Source organism: Delphinus delphis, chromosome 20 (genome assembly GCF_949987515.2).
Source record: "Delphinus delphis chromosome 20, mDelDel1.2, whole genome shotgun sequence".
Lineage (NCBI taxonomy): Eukaryota > Metazoa > Chordata > Mammalia > Artiodactyla > Delphinidae > Delphinus > Delphinus delphis.
In genome coordinates this window covers 17,441,478-17,454,812 of record NC_082702.1, presented here as the reverse complement: position 1 = coordinate 17,454,812, position 13,335 = coordinate 17,441,478, and positions in this window count along the sequence as shown.

The following is a 13,335-nucleotide window of genomic DNA, read 5'->3' as shown; positions in this document are numbered from 1 at the left end:
CTAATGGCCGAATGTTTTGTTTTTTTTTTTAAGGAGAATATATTCAGGCATTTGTGTAATTAATAAATAAATAAAACCACTGTAAAAAAAGAAAAAACAACACCTCTGTCTCGGGAATGCCTTGCAGCCTATGGGGTTCCTTTGAAAACTGGGGAGCTTGCTTTCATCTGGGGCCCTGGAATCTGTTGGAGCCACCACTGATGCCCTCTGCACCTCCTACTCTGTCCAAGAGGGGAGGTTGTTTGGTTTGTGACTTTTTTTTTTAATTGACATACAGTTGATTTACAATGGTGTGCTAATTTCTGCTGTACAGCAAAGTGACTCAGTTATACACACATATATACATTCTTTTTTATCTTCTTTTCCATTATGGTTTATCCCAGGAGATTGGATATAGTTCCCTGTGCTAGACAGTAGGACCTTGTTGTTTATCCATTCTAAATGTGATAGTTTGCATCTACTAACCCCCAAGCTCCCAGTTCATCCCTTTCCCTCCCCCACTCCCACCCTGGGCAACCACAAGTCTGCTCTCTATGCCCGTGAGTTTGTTTCTGTTTTGTAGATAGGTCCATTTGTGACATATTTTAGATTCCACATACAAGTGATATCATATGGTATCTGTCTTTCTCTTTCTGACTTAATTCACTTAGTATGATAATCTCTAGTTGCATCCATGTTGCTGCAAATGGCATTATTTTGTTCTTTCTTATGGCTGAGTAATATTCCATTGTATATATGTACCACATCTTCTTTATCCATTCATCTGTTGTTGGACATTTAGGTTGTTTCCATGTGTTGGCTATTCTGAATAGAGCTCCTATGAACAGAGGGGTCATGTATCTTTTTGAATAATAGTTTTGTCTGGGTATATGCCCAGGAGTGGGACTGCTGGATCATATGCTAGTCCTATTTTTAGTTTTCTGAGGAACCTCCATACTGTTTTCCATAGTGGCTGCACCAACTTACATTCCCAGGTTGGTTTGTGTTTTGCAGGAAAAGGTCTGGTTATTATTGACAAGGATCACAGACAGAGGACTGCAGGGCAGTGCCAAGAGGACAGTTGGGAAGTTGGGGCCATTCGGTAGGGGGACGACCCTGGCTCACGGGAGCCCAGACCGTGTGGCCAACCCCATCTCCCCACCCCCTGACTCCCAACTCCCCATCCCTACCTCCCAACTCTGCCTCTCCACACTACTGACCCCCATTTCCCAACCTCCAGTCCCAGAGCCCTGACCCCGAGCCCCAATCCACACACCCACCACAGCCTGCGCCCCAGGCCTTTCTCCCCTCCCCTGACCCTTGCCTCCCGCCTCGCCGGGGCCTGCTGGCTCCCCCCCAGAGCGGCAATCCCTCTCCTGCTCTCCGTTCTATGTTCTGGTGAGAAATGAGGGCCAGTCCCTCCCCAGTGGGGGGGCTACCAGTGAGAGAAAAATGGTGCTTTTGGATTTTACTCATCAAGGAAAGTAACACCCCCCTCACCCTCCCCAGGATTTGCAAAACAGTGCTCAGCTCTTCCTCTCTTCTGATTTCTGCCTCCTCTGTGGTTTCCATGGATTCAGAGATTGCTCCCACCACCTGAGCCCGGAGTGAGGGGGAGGGAAGTGAGGGAAGTGGCCCCGACAGCTGGCCCGGGGTGGGGGGGCGGTGGAGCTGCTCCACAGCAGCTCCCACAGGCCCCCCTTCCCAGAGACCTCAGAGGTCGGAGGGGCACCTGGCCTCCCAGGGCGTTTGCTGGGGACTCCCTGGGAACCTGACATGTCTCATCCTCCCAGGTGGCCCGTGGGGAAACATGCTCTACCCTGACTGACCTCAAAGCCAGCTCACTGAGGGACTGTCACCTCCAGGCAGCAAATGGCAACAGTGACCACGGCAAGAGAGGACACTGTCCAGACTGGCTGGTAAAGGTCACGCTGTCGGTGAGAAGAGCAGGATAGTTTAGGGAAGGGGCCGAGGACACTGCGGGTTGGTTTCTGCTCTGCTGGACCCGGGGTCCCAGCCAAGAGCTCACGTGGGTCCCCTGTGTCTTGGGGCTTTAGTGCTCCTGCAGAATCTGGGCCACTGGAGAGAAGGTGAGAAAGGGCCATGGTGGGGAGTCCCAGACCATCATCCCCTGGGCAGTGTCCATCCTGCCCAGTTTAGCCCCTTCCAGAACAGGTAGAGCATTCCTCACCCCGCCTCCACCCTGCCAGAGCCCACTGTCACTGTGGCTGCCCTGTGCCTCACACCCTTTGTCTTTCGAGGGCTGCTGGGTGTACAGGCCCAAGCCCAGCCAGGCCGGTGCCCTGCCTAGCGTGCAGCTCAGGCAGAAAAGGTTCACGGTGGCTGCAGCAGGGCCGCCGTCAGAGCCGGCACAGGCAGCTGGGCAGGCTGTGAAGGGAGCAGTACCGGAGGCTGCCCGCCATGGGCTCCTCCCCAGCCCAGGTCTCAGGAGGTTCTGAGAGATGCCTCACACCCTTCCAAGGGCGTCCTTTCAGTATACCTTGGCTTAAGTCCATTTTTGTTGTTTACATCCGGGAGCCCTGAGTGACACAATGTCTGCCAGTGGGTGGGTGGTCTTCAGTGGGCAGTTAGATTCTTGGGGGCCAGCTGTGATCTCACATGACCACTACCACATGAGGCCCAGTGGTCCTCTTCCCTGGCTTTCACTGGAATCTCCTGGACAATCTTTAAAAGATGCTAGTACCTGCGCTTTACGCAGAACAACTGAATCAGAATTTCCAGGAATGGCGATAGAACACTGGGATTTTTGCAAACTCCCTGGTTGATCCTCCTGGAAGCCAGGATCGAGAAAGCTTCAAGACAGAGTCGACGGGGACGGTGGGGTCCCACAGAGGGAAGGCAAGCGTGGTCCCCAGGCAGGACCTTCCGACTCCCAACCAATTCATACCAGTTCCCCACGGAGTCCCCACCCCCACTCTGCTCCTGTCTCCTGACGGCTGCCCATGTGCCCTGCCCCTTCATCCTCTTTGTCCCTCCACAATTCACCACAAATTCTGTCTCCGTCTTTGCATTCAGCTTGGATGACTCACGAAACCTAGAATGGAAGCTGTTCGTTTGAAACCTTAAGACAGAGTGCCCACCTCTGACCTAGTGCCTCCATTCCCTGGTGCACACCCAGCAGAAGCATGAGCATCTGTCCATCGGCAGACACGGGCAAGGCTGCTCATAGCTGCCCTGTTCAGAAAAGCCCTGAGCTAGAACTACCCAAATGCCCATCAGCAGCAGATTGGATGGATAGAGTGGTGCTGTCATGCAATGGATCTATGCCACAAGGAGGATGAATCTCAGAAACCCGGTGTTGAGCGAGATCCGCCTGGCACAGGGCAGGTGCTGTGTGAGTCTATGGCTGCTTTTGCATGACAACGGCAGAACTGAGTAATTGCAACAGAGGCTGCGGGGCCTGCAAGCCTGAAATATTGATTATCTGGCCTTTTTCAGAAAAAAAGTTTTCCGTCTCATGATCTATAAGGTAGGGGGGATGGAAAAGGACAAGGGTAGAAGCCAGACTTCTCAATGGGCACACTCTTTTATAGCGTTTTGGTCTTTGAACTGTTAAAAGAAAAAAAAAAAAAGAGGAAACAACAGGCTAAAATGGAGTCACTTGTGCTAAGCCCTGACATCAGCAAACTAGACTTAATACCTAACTTAATTGCAGTTTCAGCCTCTCCCAGGAAAGTGACCCTTAACCGGTCAATCTGGAATTACTTGGTCAGCATTAGTGAGATAGACGTCCCCTCCCCCACAGGAAGGTGACCTTGCCTGAAACAATCCGCTCTTTGCTAGAATAACTTCCTTGCCTGCCTCCTTCTGCCATAAAAGTCTTCCATTTTGTACACCTCCTTGGAGCTCCTTTCTATCTGCTAGACGGGATGCTGCCCAATGCATGTTTCACTGAGTAGAGCCAGTTAGATCTCCAAATTTACTAGGTAGAATGTTTCTTTTTTAAGAGAACTTAGGAAGCAACGTATTGCCTGTTTATAAAAAAGAAATATTAATAAAATAAAAACAAAATAAATGAAAAACAAAAAAGTTAAAAAGAACACTGGAAAACTCATCTAAACAGTTGCAAGTCAAAATCATGGTTACCCGTGGCCAGTAGTGCCTGGAAGGGGGGACAGGAGAGACTTCTGGGGCCAGTGAGGTTGGGTTGGACTCATCTGGGTGGTTCCACGGGTGTATTCAGTTTGTGAAACTGCACAGAGCTGCACGCTTAGGGTATGTGCACTTTTCAGTCTGTAAAATGTTGCTATAATTAACTAGGCTGCCCTTGAGGAGGATACTAGGCTGCCCTGGAGGGAAAAAAATTGCATTCCCTCTTCCTAAGGCAGGAAAGGAGAAGACACCTAAACTCCGAAGTTTCCTTATTAAAGGCAGCTGAACGTTTACATCCTGCTGGAGATCTCTCCCTCTGTGGGCCCAAAGCTGCCTTTTACCCTGACACCTGGGCTGCCTGGGGCTCCAGTAAGCAAGCCTCAGCCTGGGGGCCAGGAGTGGGGACAGGAGAGCCAGCCCAGGCTCTTTGTCCCTCCAGATCCACCAGACGCCTTTCAGCCTCATCCTACGCGGCCTCTTGGCACTTTAGGGCGCTGGGGATAACTCACTCCTTGTTGAAACTCGCTCTTGCTTTGTCTCCCAGCTGCCCACCCTCTCCTGGCTTCCTCCTGCCTCTCTGGATGGTCTTTTCCCAACTGCTGAGATTCAGCCCATGCCTCAAAAATCGAAGCCCCCCCCCCCACCCCGGCCAGGGGCCCTCTGTCACAGGCCCTCTATCCTCTAACTGCTGCCCACGTGCTGGTAACTGCAGCACCTTCATCCCAGGTCAGACTCTCCCCTTGGCTCTATTTCTGTATCTCCCAACAGCACCACTCAGGTATCACTGGGCAAGAAAAACAGCCTCACGTGTCACTACTTGATGGCCCGAATTCCGATTGTGATTCCCCATCTCAGTGACCATCCAGCCAGCTGTCCACACAGAAATCTGGTGTCACCTCACCTTCACAGGTACATCCCACCTGTCATCAAATGCTTCCAGTTCTCCCCCAAGTACCGCTGGAATCCCTCCTCCCTCCCAAGCCCACTGCCCTGGACCAGGCTCCCTCTTCTCTCCCTGGGTTATTGCTAGAACATTCAACGAGGCTCTCCCAGCTTCTGCCCAGCGAACTTTTAAATGAAAGAGACCTCATCTTGTCCCTCCCGGCTGCTCACAGCCCTTCAGGGATGCCACATTACCCTTAAGCTAAAGCCGTCAGGTCTCAAGCAGGGCTGCATCTTAGAATCGCCCGGAGAGCGTATAGCGATGCTGTATCTGGTCCCACCTCCAGGCAGGGGCCCGAATGTTGGTACAACTCCACCTGCCCCCTGTTGTCAGCCCAGGCCCCATCTTCCACTGCCCCCGCCCACCTCCCCTAATTCCACATCCCTGATTCACCGGCTTTTCTGCTTCCCAGCCTCACGCATCACATATGCTGTTCCCCAGCCACCCTCCCTGCCCCCTCTGCCTCCACCACCTTCAGGTCCAGCCTGGACTTTCCCTCCTTCCCTGACGGCCCTGCCTTCTGTCCGCTCAGATGTCTCTCCTCCACGTGCCCCCTACTCCCGCACCTTCCCCATCACCGCCTACTCCCCATTGATTTGGCTGTCTTCCCCACTAGAACTCCATGCTGGGAGGGCTGGGCTCGCATCTGCCTCCACCTCCTTGACAAAGACTCTCTCTTTGACCAAACTCAGGCTCTTCTGAGCCCTCTTGTCCACTGGCCCCAACCTTGGCCTGTAAGGACGGCAGCCTCTCAGGACAAACAATTTCATCCACTCCCCGCACTGAGAGACATCACCAAACCAGCTCAAGGCCGTATCCCTGGGACAGCCCACTCCCCCCACCCCCTTAATTTCCTGCCTTGGAAAGCTCAAGGCTGTAAAAAAATGTACTGTCCATTCCAGCCAACACCTGAAGACAGGGCCCCTGTCTCCCCATCTCTGGGGTTGGGTAGGAGCCGACGTCCATAAGCTCCAGGGAGCAAACCCAGGGGCCTAATCACATTGACCAACCCCCACCTGCTTTTTGCACTTTTCACTTCCCCAGTTCTGCCTCCGCCCCTGCCTGTTCCCCCTCCCTATCCCCCATCTTCCCTCTAAAACGCCCAGTGGCCTCTACATCGAGGACTTGAGCTCAGCTCTACACCGGAGTCTCTTTCTCCTACTACAGTGGTTCCTGAAGATCTGTCTTTACTGCCTTTATCATCCGCTAGAACGCACACCTGAGTGGAAGGCAGGCAGCATGTGAGCAGACTCATCCCCACCTCTACCAGGATGATGCCGCTGCACTTGACCAAGTCCACCCAGGAGAAAGTGACCCATGACTGGCTGAGACCCTGCCCTTAGATGGACTCCCCAGATGTATTGATTTCCTAGGGCTGCTGTAACAAATTACCTTACGCTGGGTGACTTAAAACAACAGAAATTTATTCTTTCATGGTTTTGGAAGCCAGAAGTCCAAAATCAAGCTGTCTTGATGGGTTGGTTCCTTCTGGAGGCTCTGAGAGGGGATCGTTCCATGCCTCTCTCCTAGGTTCTGGGGGCCGCTGGAAGATCTTGACGTTCTTTGGTTTGCAGTGGCGTAACTCTAGTTTCTTTCTTCTTTTTTTAAATTAAACTTTTTTAAATATAAATTTATTTAGTTGTATTTATTTTTGGCTGTGTTGGGTCTTCGTTGCTGCGCACGGGCTTTCTCTAGTTCTGGTGAGCAGGGGCTACTCTTCGATGCGGTGCACAGGCTTCTCATTGCAGTGGCTTCTCTTTGTTGTGGAGCACGGGCTCTGGCTGCGCGGGCTTAGTAGTTGTGGCTCGCGGTCTCTAGAGCGCAGGCTCTAGAGCACAGGCTCAATAGCTGTGGTGCAAGGACTTAGTTGCTCCACGACATGTGGGATCTTCCCGGACGAGGGATCGAACCCATGTCCCCTGAATTGGCAGGTGGATTCTTAACTACTCTGCCACCAGGGAAGCCCCGTAACTCCAGTTTCTGCCTCCATCTTCACGTGGGCTTTTCCCTCAGGCTGTGTCTCCTCTTTTTCTGTTCTCATAAGGACCTTTATCATTGGATTTATGATCACATCTTGAGATTCCTAATAACATCGGCAAAGACCTTTATTCCAAATCAGGTCATATTCAGAGATTCCAGGTGAACGTATCTTTGGGGGAAACACAACTCACCCCATGACATCCAGGTTCCTTAGACACCCACCCTTCTTCCTGGCGCTCATGCTGGCATTCCCCAGGATGATAAGACAGATCCATGGGAAGAGGGCTGGTCAGGGAAGTCTCAGGAGTGTGGAAAAAACTGAGACCCCCAAATTCAGGCCAACCCACCCTTCCAGTCTCTGTCAACTCCTCCCCAAAGATAAGCGCTTGGCTCAGAGTCAGGAGGCCTGGATTCAAGGCCTGGCTCTGTCCCTCGACTTGCTGTGTGATCTCTGGCACGCGGGTCCCCTCTCTGGGCAGAGATGATGCTCCAGTCCCTCCTGCAGCGCAGGCTCTGGGACTGTGCATGTGAGCTACAGCAACACCTGTTCACATCTCAGACAGCCTGGCATCCCATACATACCCCAGCCTAGGAAGCTATTGAATGAGTGGCTCGGTGTGCCTGGAGGTGGGATGTGCCTGAACTGGGCATGTGGCAGGCTTTGGGAAGCCCCTGAGCTTCCCAGATGGTCGTGTCCCCACTGTGGCTGTGTTTCTTCCAGCATCAGTTGCGTTCCCTGCAGATGGTGAAGGCTGACACATGGTGACCAAGCACAGAGCAGGATGTAGGAAGCCAGACGTCATGGGGAGGCCAGTTCCTCTGGTAACAAGGGTGGAACTGTGAGCCCTCACAGCCGGGCCTCCTGAAAAGCCACAAAGGGGTATGATGTCCACATCAGTACGTCAGGGGACTCGCCTTCAAAGGAGTCTGTGGGGCAGGGAGGACCTGGGAGGAAACAGGAGATTCATTCCCAAGACACTTGTATTGTATTGACTGCAGACCCATCCTAAGGTGTGCAGAGAGAGAGAGAGAGCGTGCACCTGTCCACTGCACCTCCACAAGAGACATGCAGCCTTTCTGTGCGGAGGTGACACTCCCCTCCCAATACACCATTGGTGGCTCTTGCTGGAGGACTCAGGACATGGCGCACAGCCAGGATCAGAGGTGTGTGGCCATGCACGTGCAGTGGCTAAGGCGGGGGGGCAAGGAGAGGACCAGTATTTCTCAGTTCCACCTCATTCCAGTCTCCTAATATATTGATGAAATAGGTACCATTGTTATCCCCATTTTACAGATGAAGAAACTGAAGCTCAGAGAGGCTAAGTAACTTGCCCAGATCACACAGTTCTTAAACTGTATAGAGCAGGATCCCAGACTGGTTGGTCTGGCTTCAGAGTCATTCTTTATACCCCACCGTCGCCTCTGAGGGACCCAGAGTGAGCCACGACTGGAATAATGAACACGTCACACCCGTTCATGAACCACACCAAAGACTCTGCCAACATATTCCCCAGATTATCCCTTTAACAACGGTTGTATTAGGATTGTGGGCTTATGAAGGCTATTCTTCTGCTTTCCAAATGTTTGTTAATATGGTTATATTATCTTTCAGGATGATCATCATTCAGAAGAACTTTTTCAGGGGACGAGTCAACCAGTCACAGATTCTCCAGGCCCTGGAAAGTCACACACCGCCACTGGATTTCTCTGCTTTCACACACAGCTATTTTTACCAAACTACATCTAAATGCCCAGCAACTGTTTGACCCTCGTGTCCTTCATAGCCTCACCACAGCTCTGAGAACCCTGGAGCAGAGAAGGCATTGTGCCCATTTCATGGATGAATACACTGAGGCCAAGCTGAACTAACGATGTCTCTCCTAAGGACTCACAAGAAGCTGATGGCAGAACCAGGGCAGAGTCCAGGTCTGAGACCTGTTAAGAAATACACCCACGGTGGCACCACCCCATGGCTTGTGGCCCTGTGCACAGCAGACCACCAGCACCAACAAGCTAGGCACCCTCACCCAACTCCCCCCGTGCAGCCGGCCAGGGTCCAGGGTCCATGGCTTAGGGGTACCGGGCTCCCTCAGCAGGGGAGGGGAGGAGGCAAGCCTCCCATGTGGACAGGGACCTGTGGCCACTGCTGGGACAGCATTGAAGACGTCTTTCTTACACCTGATAGTTTGTACCTCCCACTCCTGAGATTCTTAACCATTTTTATCTTTGAATTTGTGCTTTATAAGTGAAGTTCAAAGGGATAATGGAACATGTGTTGGAGCTTAGAGTCCCCTCCTTCCACCACCTCCCACGTGCCAGCTGCCTACTCCGCACCCTCCCCAGCGACTGCTGTCACCCTCCGCTCCTGGGAACCTGAGCACAGGCAATGGGAGGCCAGGTAAGGCACTAAGTTGTAGGGTGGGACCCCAGGTGCCCATGAGGATCTGCATTCTCCCCACAAGGTTCCCCATGCCCAAGGGAGAGCTGCATTAAATAGCAAATTTAAAAAGACCATGACACGTGGCCAGAGAGACTGTTGACGAACAGAGGAAGCTTTTTCCTGCTCTTTGAACAAGGGGCACTGTGTTTTCATTTCGTGCTGGGCCCGCAATTACGGAGCCGCCCTGCCACCAGGGGCCACTGACGGTGCTGGTGCGAACCGTCCTGAACTCCATCCCAGGCTTCCTACTGGCTGCACTGCGACCCCTTCCCCGAGGACTTCCTCTGGGGGAGGATGGGGGTTGCTCTTCTGGGGCAACCTTACCCCCAGCTGCAGGAGACCACCCCCAATGCCCCGTCAACCTCTCTGAGCTCATGCCCCCCACTTTCCCCTCATCCGCACCCCCACCTTCTTTCCATCCTTTCCAACCCCTCGCTTCTCCCTTTGCTTGATCTGCTCCTTCCTGCCTTTTCCACTGCTGGGTCCTTGGGCTTCCCCTTCCAATGCCGCCTTTCCAAGGGGCCCTCCCCAGCCCTGTCGCATTTCCTCCATAGCACATCTGTCTCTGAAGTTCCTTTCCTGTTGATTTGATTACGTGCCTGTGGCACCCTGCCCCTCACGTTCCCTCCACACTCCCCGAGGGCAGGGCTCTTTCTGTTGGGTTCATTGATGCGTCCCCAGAACAGTGCCAGACACACGGTAGGAGCCCGGTAAATATTTGGGGAAGGTGAGAGCAGAAGTCTAGCTTAGCATCTGGGCTGTGAGTCTCTGTCTAAGGGGTGACTTACAAGGTGATGGGCCAAGACCAAGCTGGATGGACCCCCATTGGGCTGACCACAGCAGGGTGCTGTGTGAGCTGACAGGACTCCCTGCAAAGTGCCCACCTCGTTCTGTAACCCATTCTCGGCAAGGTGATCGCGAACATCGGTAGCGCAGAGGGAAAACCAGGGCTGCTTCAGCTCGAACGACGAGCGAGGAGGTGAGGTGTTGGACGTACTCAGTTATCACCTCAAACCCTATCATCGATCATCATCTGCCAGAGATGAATCACAGGCAGGTAATTATTATGTCAGGCCAGGTAGCAGAGAGGAGTTTTCAAACAGCAATCAAAGAACTTCCTGGTTAATTCAAATCCATCCTGCCTCCCTCCGGGGGACTAAAGTGCTTTTGTAGAATTGACCAGGTGTAGAGAAATGGGATTGCTCCATGCAGAATGGGGACTCATGGACTTAATGTTTCTCTCTGTCAAGTTTCAGAATAGCACACCTGCCAGGAGTCCTAAATCAATGATCACCCACTTGGAGTAAATTATATCAGGGTGATGTCCTATTTCCTGGGTGTCAAATCCAAACTCCCCAGGCTGTAGCAGCCTCTGCTCCGGCCAGGCGTCAGGACCCAGGCCTCCTCACTTTGTCTGGCCTCAGGCCTTTGGCCCCTGGGTGTCCCACACCAGCATGCTCTCCCCCATCCAAATGCTACCAAGGCCCAGCTCAAGCCACTTTGCCCCCAGGCATCCTGCTCCCCAGGCAGTCTTGAGGCCCATCCCTGGATCTGCCTTAAGAGTTCCCACCTGCCGTCTGGACCCTCAGAGGACAATGCTGGGTTTCTCTGTCCCTGCACTGGAGCTGGCTCCAGGGTCTTCCCAGAGCTGGGTCTCCCCATTCTTGTCCATTTGAACACAGCAGTGCTCTGGGGCCAGCTCCTCCACCCAGCAGCAGAAACCCTTTTGGGCTAAATTAAGCCAGAAAAGGGGGCAGTTACTGGAAGGATGCTGGGCATGGGGAGGTCTCTTGGGGTGGCAAGGGTCAGGATACCCAGCCCACTATGGGTTGAGCAGATCCCATCCAGAGCAGACTGGCCTCAGGCAGGGCTGGACTCAGCCACTAACTCTGGAATCTAGACTCTGGACTCTGGTTGACTCTGTTGGTGATATTCATGGGCTCCACGTGGCGGTCAGGTAGTTTCTCACATCTGTCCAGGTGCACGTCCATTAGGACATGGTGGGCCCTGCGTCCCAGTGGCTCAGACAACACCCTGGGGTTAGTTCTAATGGGGCTGACCGTGTGGCCAGAGTCACATGTGTACTGCAGGGCCCATCATCGCGACACAGGGGAGCAGTGTTCTGATGGGCTTGGGCCCTGGGTCACAAGCTGGCCCCATGTAAGGCACAGCTCCAGCCACATAGGCTGAGAACACAGGAGGAGCGAGACCCATGGGGAATCAGGACCCTGAGAAGAGGGAATGGGTGTTGGGCAGCCCCAAACTAACAAACACCATGACTTTGTCTCAGATTTCTAACGGGTCAAATCAAAATGCCAGTAATTTAGGGGCAGTGGACAATCCCCCAGAATGTCCTCAGTCCCTCTTCCCCCCAGCTGTGATCTTTCTTACATGAGCCCCTCATCCTCAGCCCGAGACCCTCCGGGTAAAGTTCAAGCTCGTTACCTTGGGCATCCCTGCACAAACCCCCATCTGCCTGCAGCCTCGTGTCCTCTTCTGTCCAACGTGGAATCCTGCCCTGCTGGGACCCGGGACTTGGGCGGTCACTGCTCCTTTCACACCTCTGGGCTGCCGTCCCCCACCTGTTCCCCCCATCTTTCCGCCAGGTGACCTCTACCTGTCTCCCACCGCAGAGCCAAGTTGTAGAGGCCTCTCTCACCTTCAAGTCCAGCAGCACCCCCATCCCCGGCCAATCTCGCTGCACTGTGGGCAAGTCTCCTCCCGGCTCCTCCCTGGTCTTCCCTGGACCCCCAGTCACTGCGCTGGGTGTGGCCGGCAGTGAGGGCCCACTAACACGTGCTGGACGGAGGATCAGACGGCACAGCTGGGAGATGGGACCATGGTTCTATGGCCAGAACTCCGAGGATCACGGAGCCCCCATAACACCCCCCCGGCCTGCCAGCCCTTGTTAGAAAACACCCAGATGGGTCTTAAGTCGGGAAACAAGTTCATCCTTGTGGTCAGCACTGTGGCACCCAGGGGCCAGGGGCCCTCAAGAAGAGACACATGGGGACAAGCCAGGAAAATCTCCCTTGGAGCCCCTGCACAAGGGGGTGGAGGGATTGGCCGCCTCCACCCCCAGCCTGGCCCTGGAGTTCCCTGAGAGGGAAGAGAGTCCAGGGAGAGGTAAGGCATTTGGAACTGTGGGCATGCTGAGGACAGGAGCCCCAGCACCACTGGGGACGCTGACAGGTGTGCACAGGACCGTGGGCTCTTAGGGGCCCATCTCTGGGGCCTCAGTGAGAAGCTGGAGGTGACCCTTCTATCTGTGAGGGGTTTTTTTTGTTTTTGTTTTTGCGGTACGCGGGCCTCTCACTGCTGTGGCCTCTCCCATTGCGGAGCACAGGCTCCGGACGCGCAGGCTCAGCGGCCATGGCTCACAGGCCCAGCCGCTCCGCGGCATGTGGGATCTTCCTGGACCGGGGCACGAACCCATGTCCCCTGCATCGGCAGGTGGACTCTCAACAACTGCGCCACCAGGGAAGCCCTATCTGTGAGTTTTAAACAAGGGTTCTTGGGCCAGCATAATAAGACTGAAAGTGAAGAAAAGGAAAACCAAAGATTAGAAAGGAAGAAACCATATTCTCATTCCCGGTAAACAATATGTTTATGTTTAGCGGGAAGATCCAAGAAAGTTAATTGTACAACATTAGAGCCACTGAGAAAGCCTGGAAAAGTGGGCTGATGGAAGAGACACTGAGAAAAATCCACAGCTGCCCCTGTACCAGTGAATAACTGCCTGGGAAATGAAAAGAAAAAAAAAGAGCCTCCTTCACAACATCAGTAAAGCTACAAACTGTATAAACTGAACATGAAACATGCAAGACCCAGACGAAGAAAACTCTAAAACATTGAAAGGACAAAAAGACAAGCCTGGTTA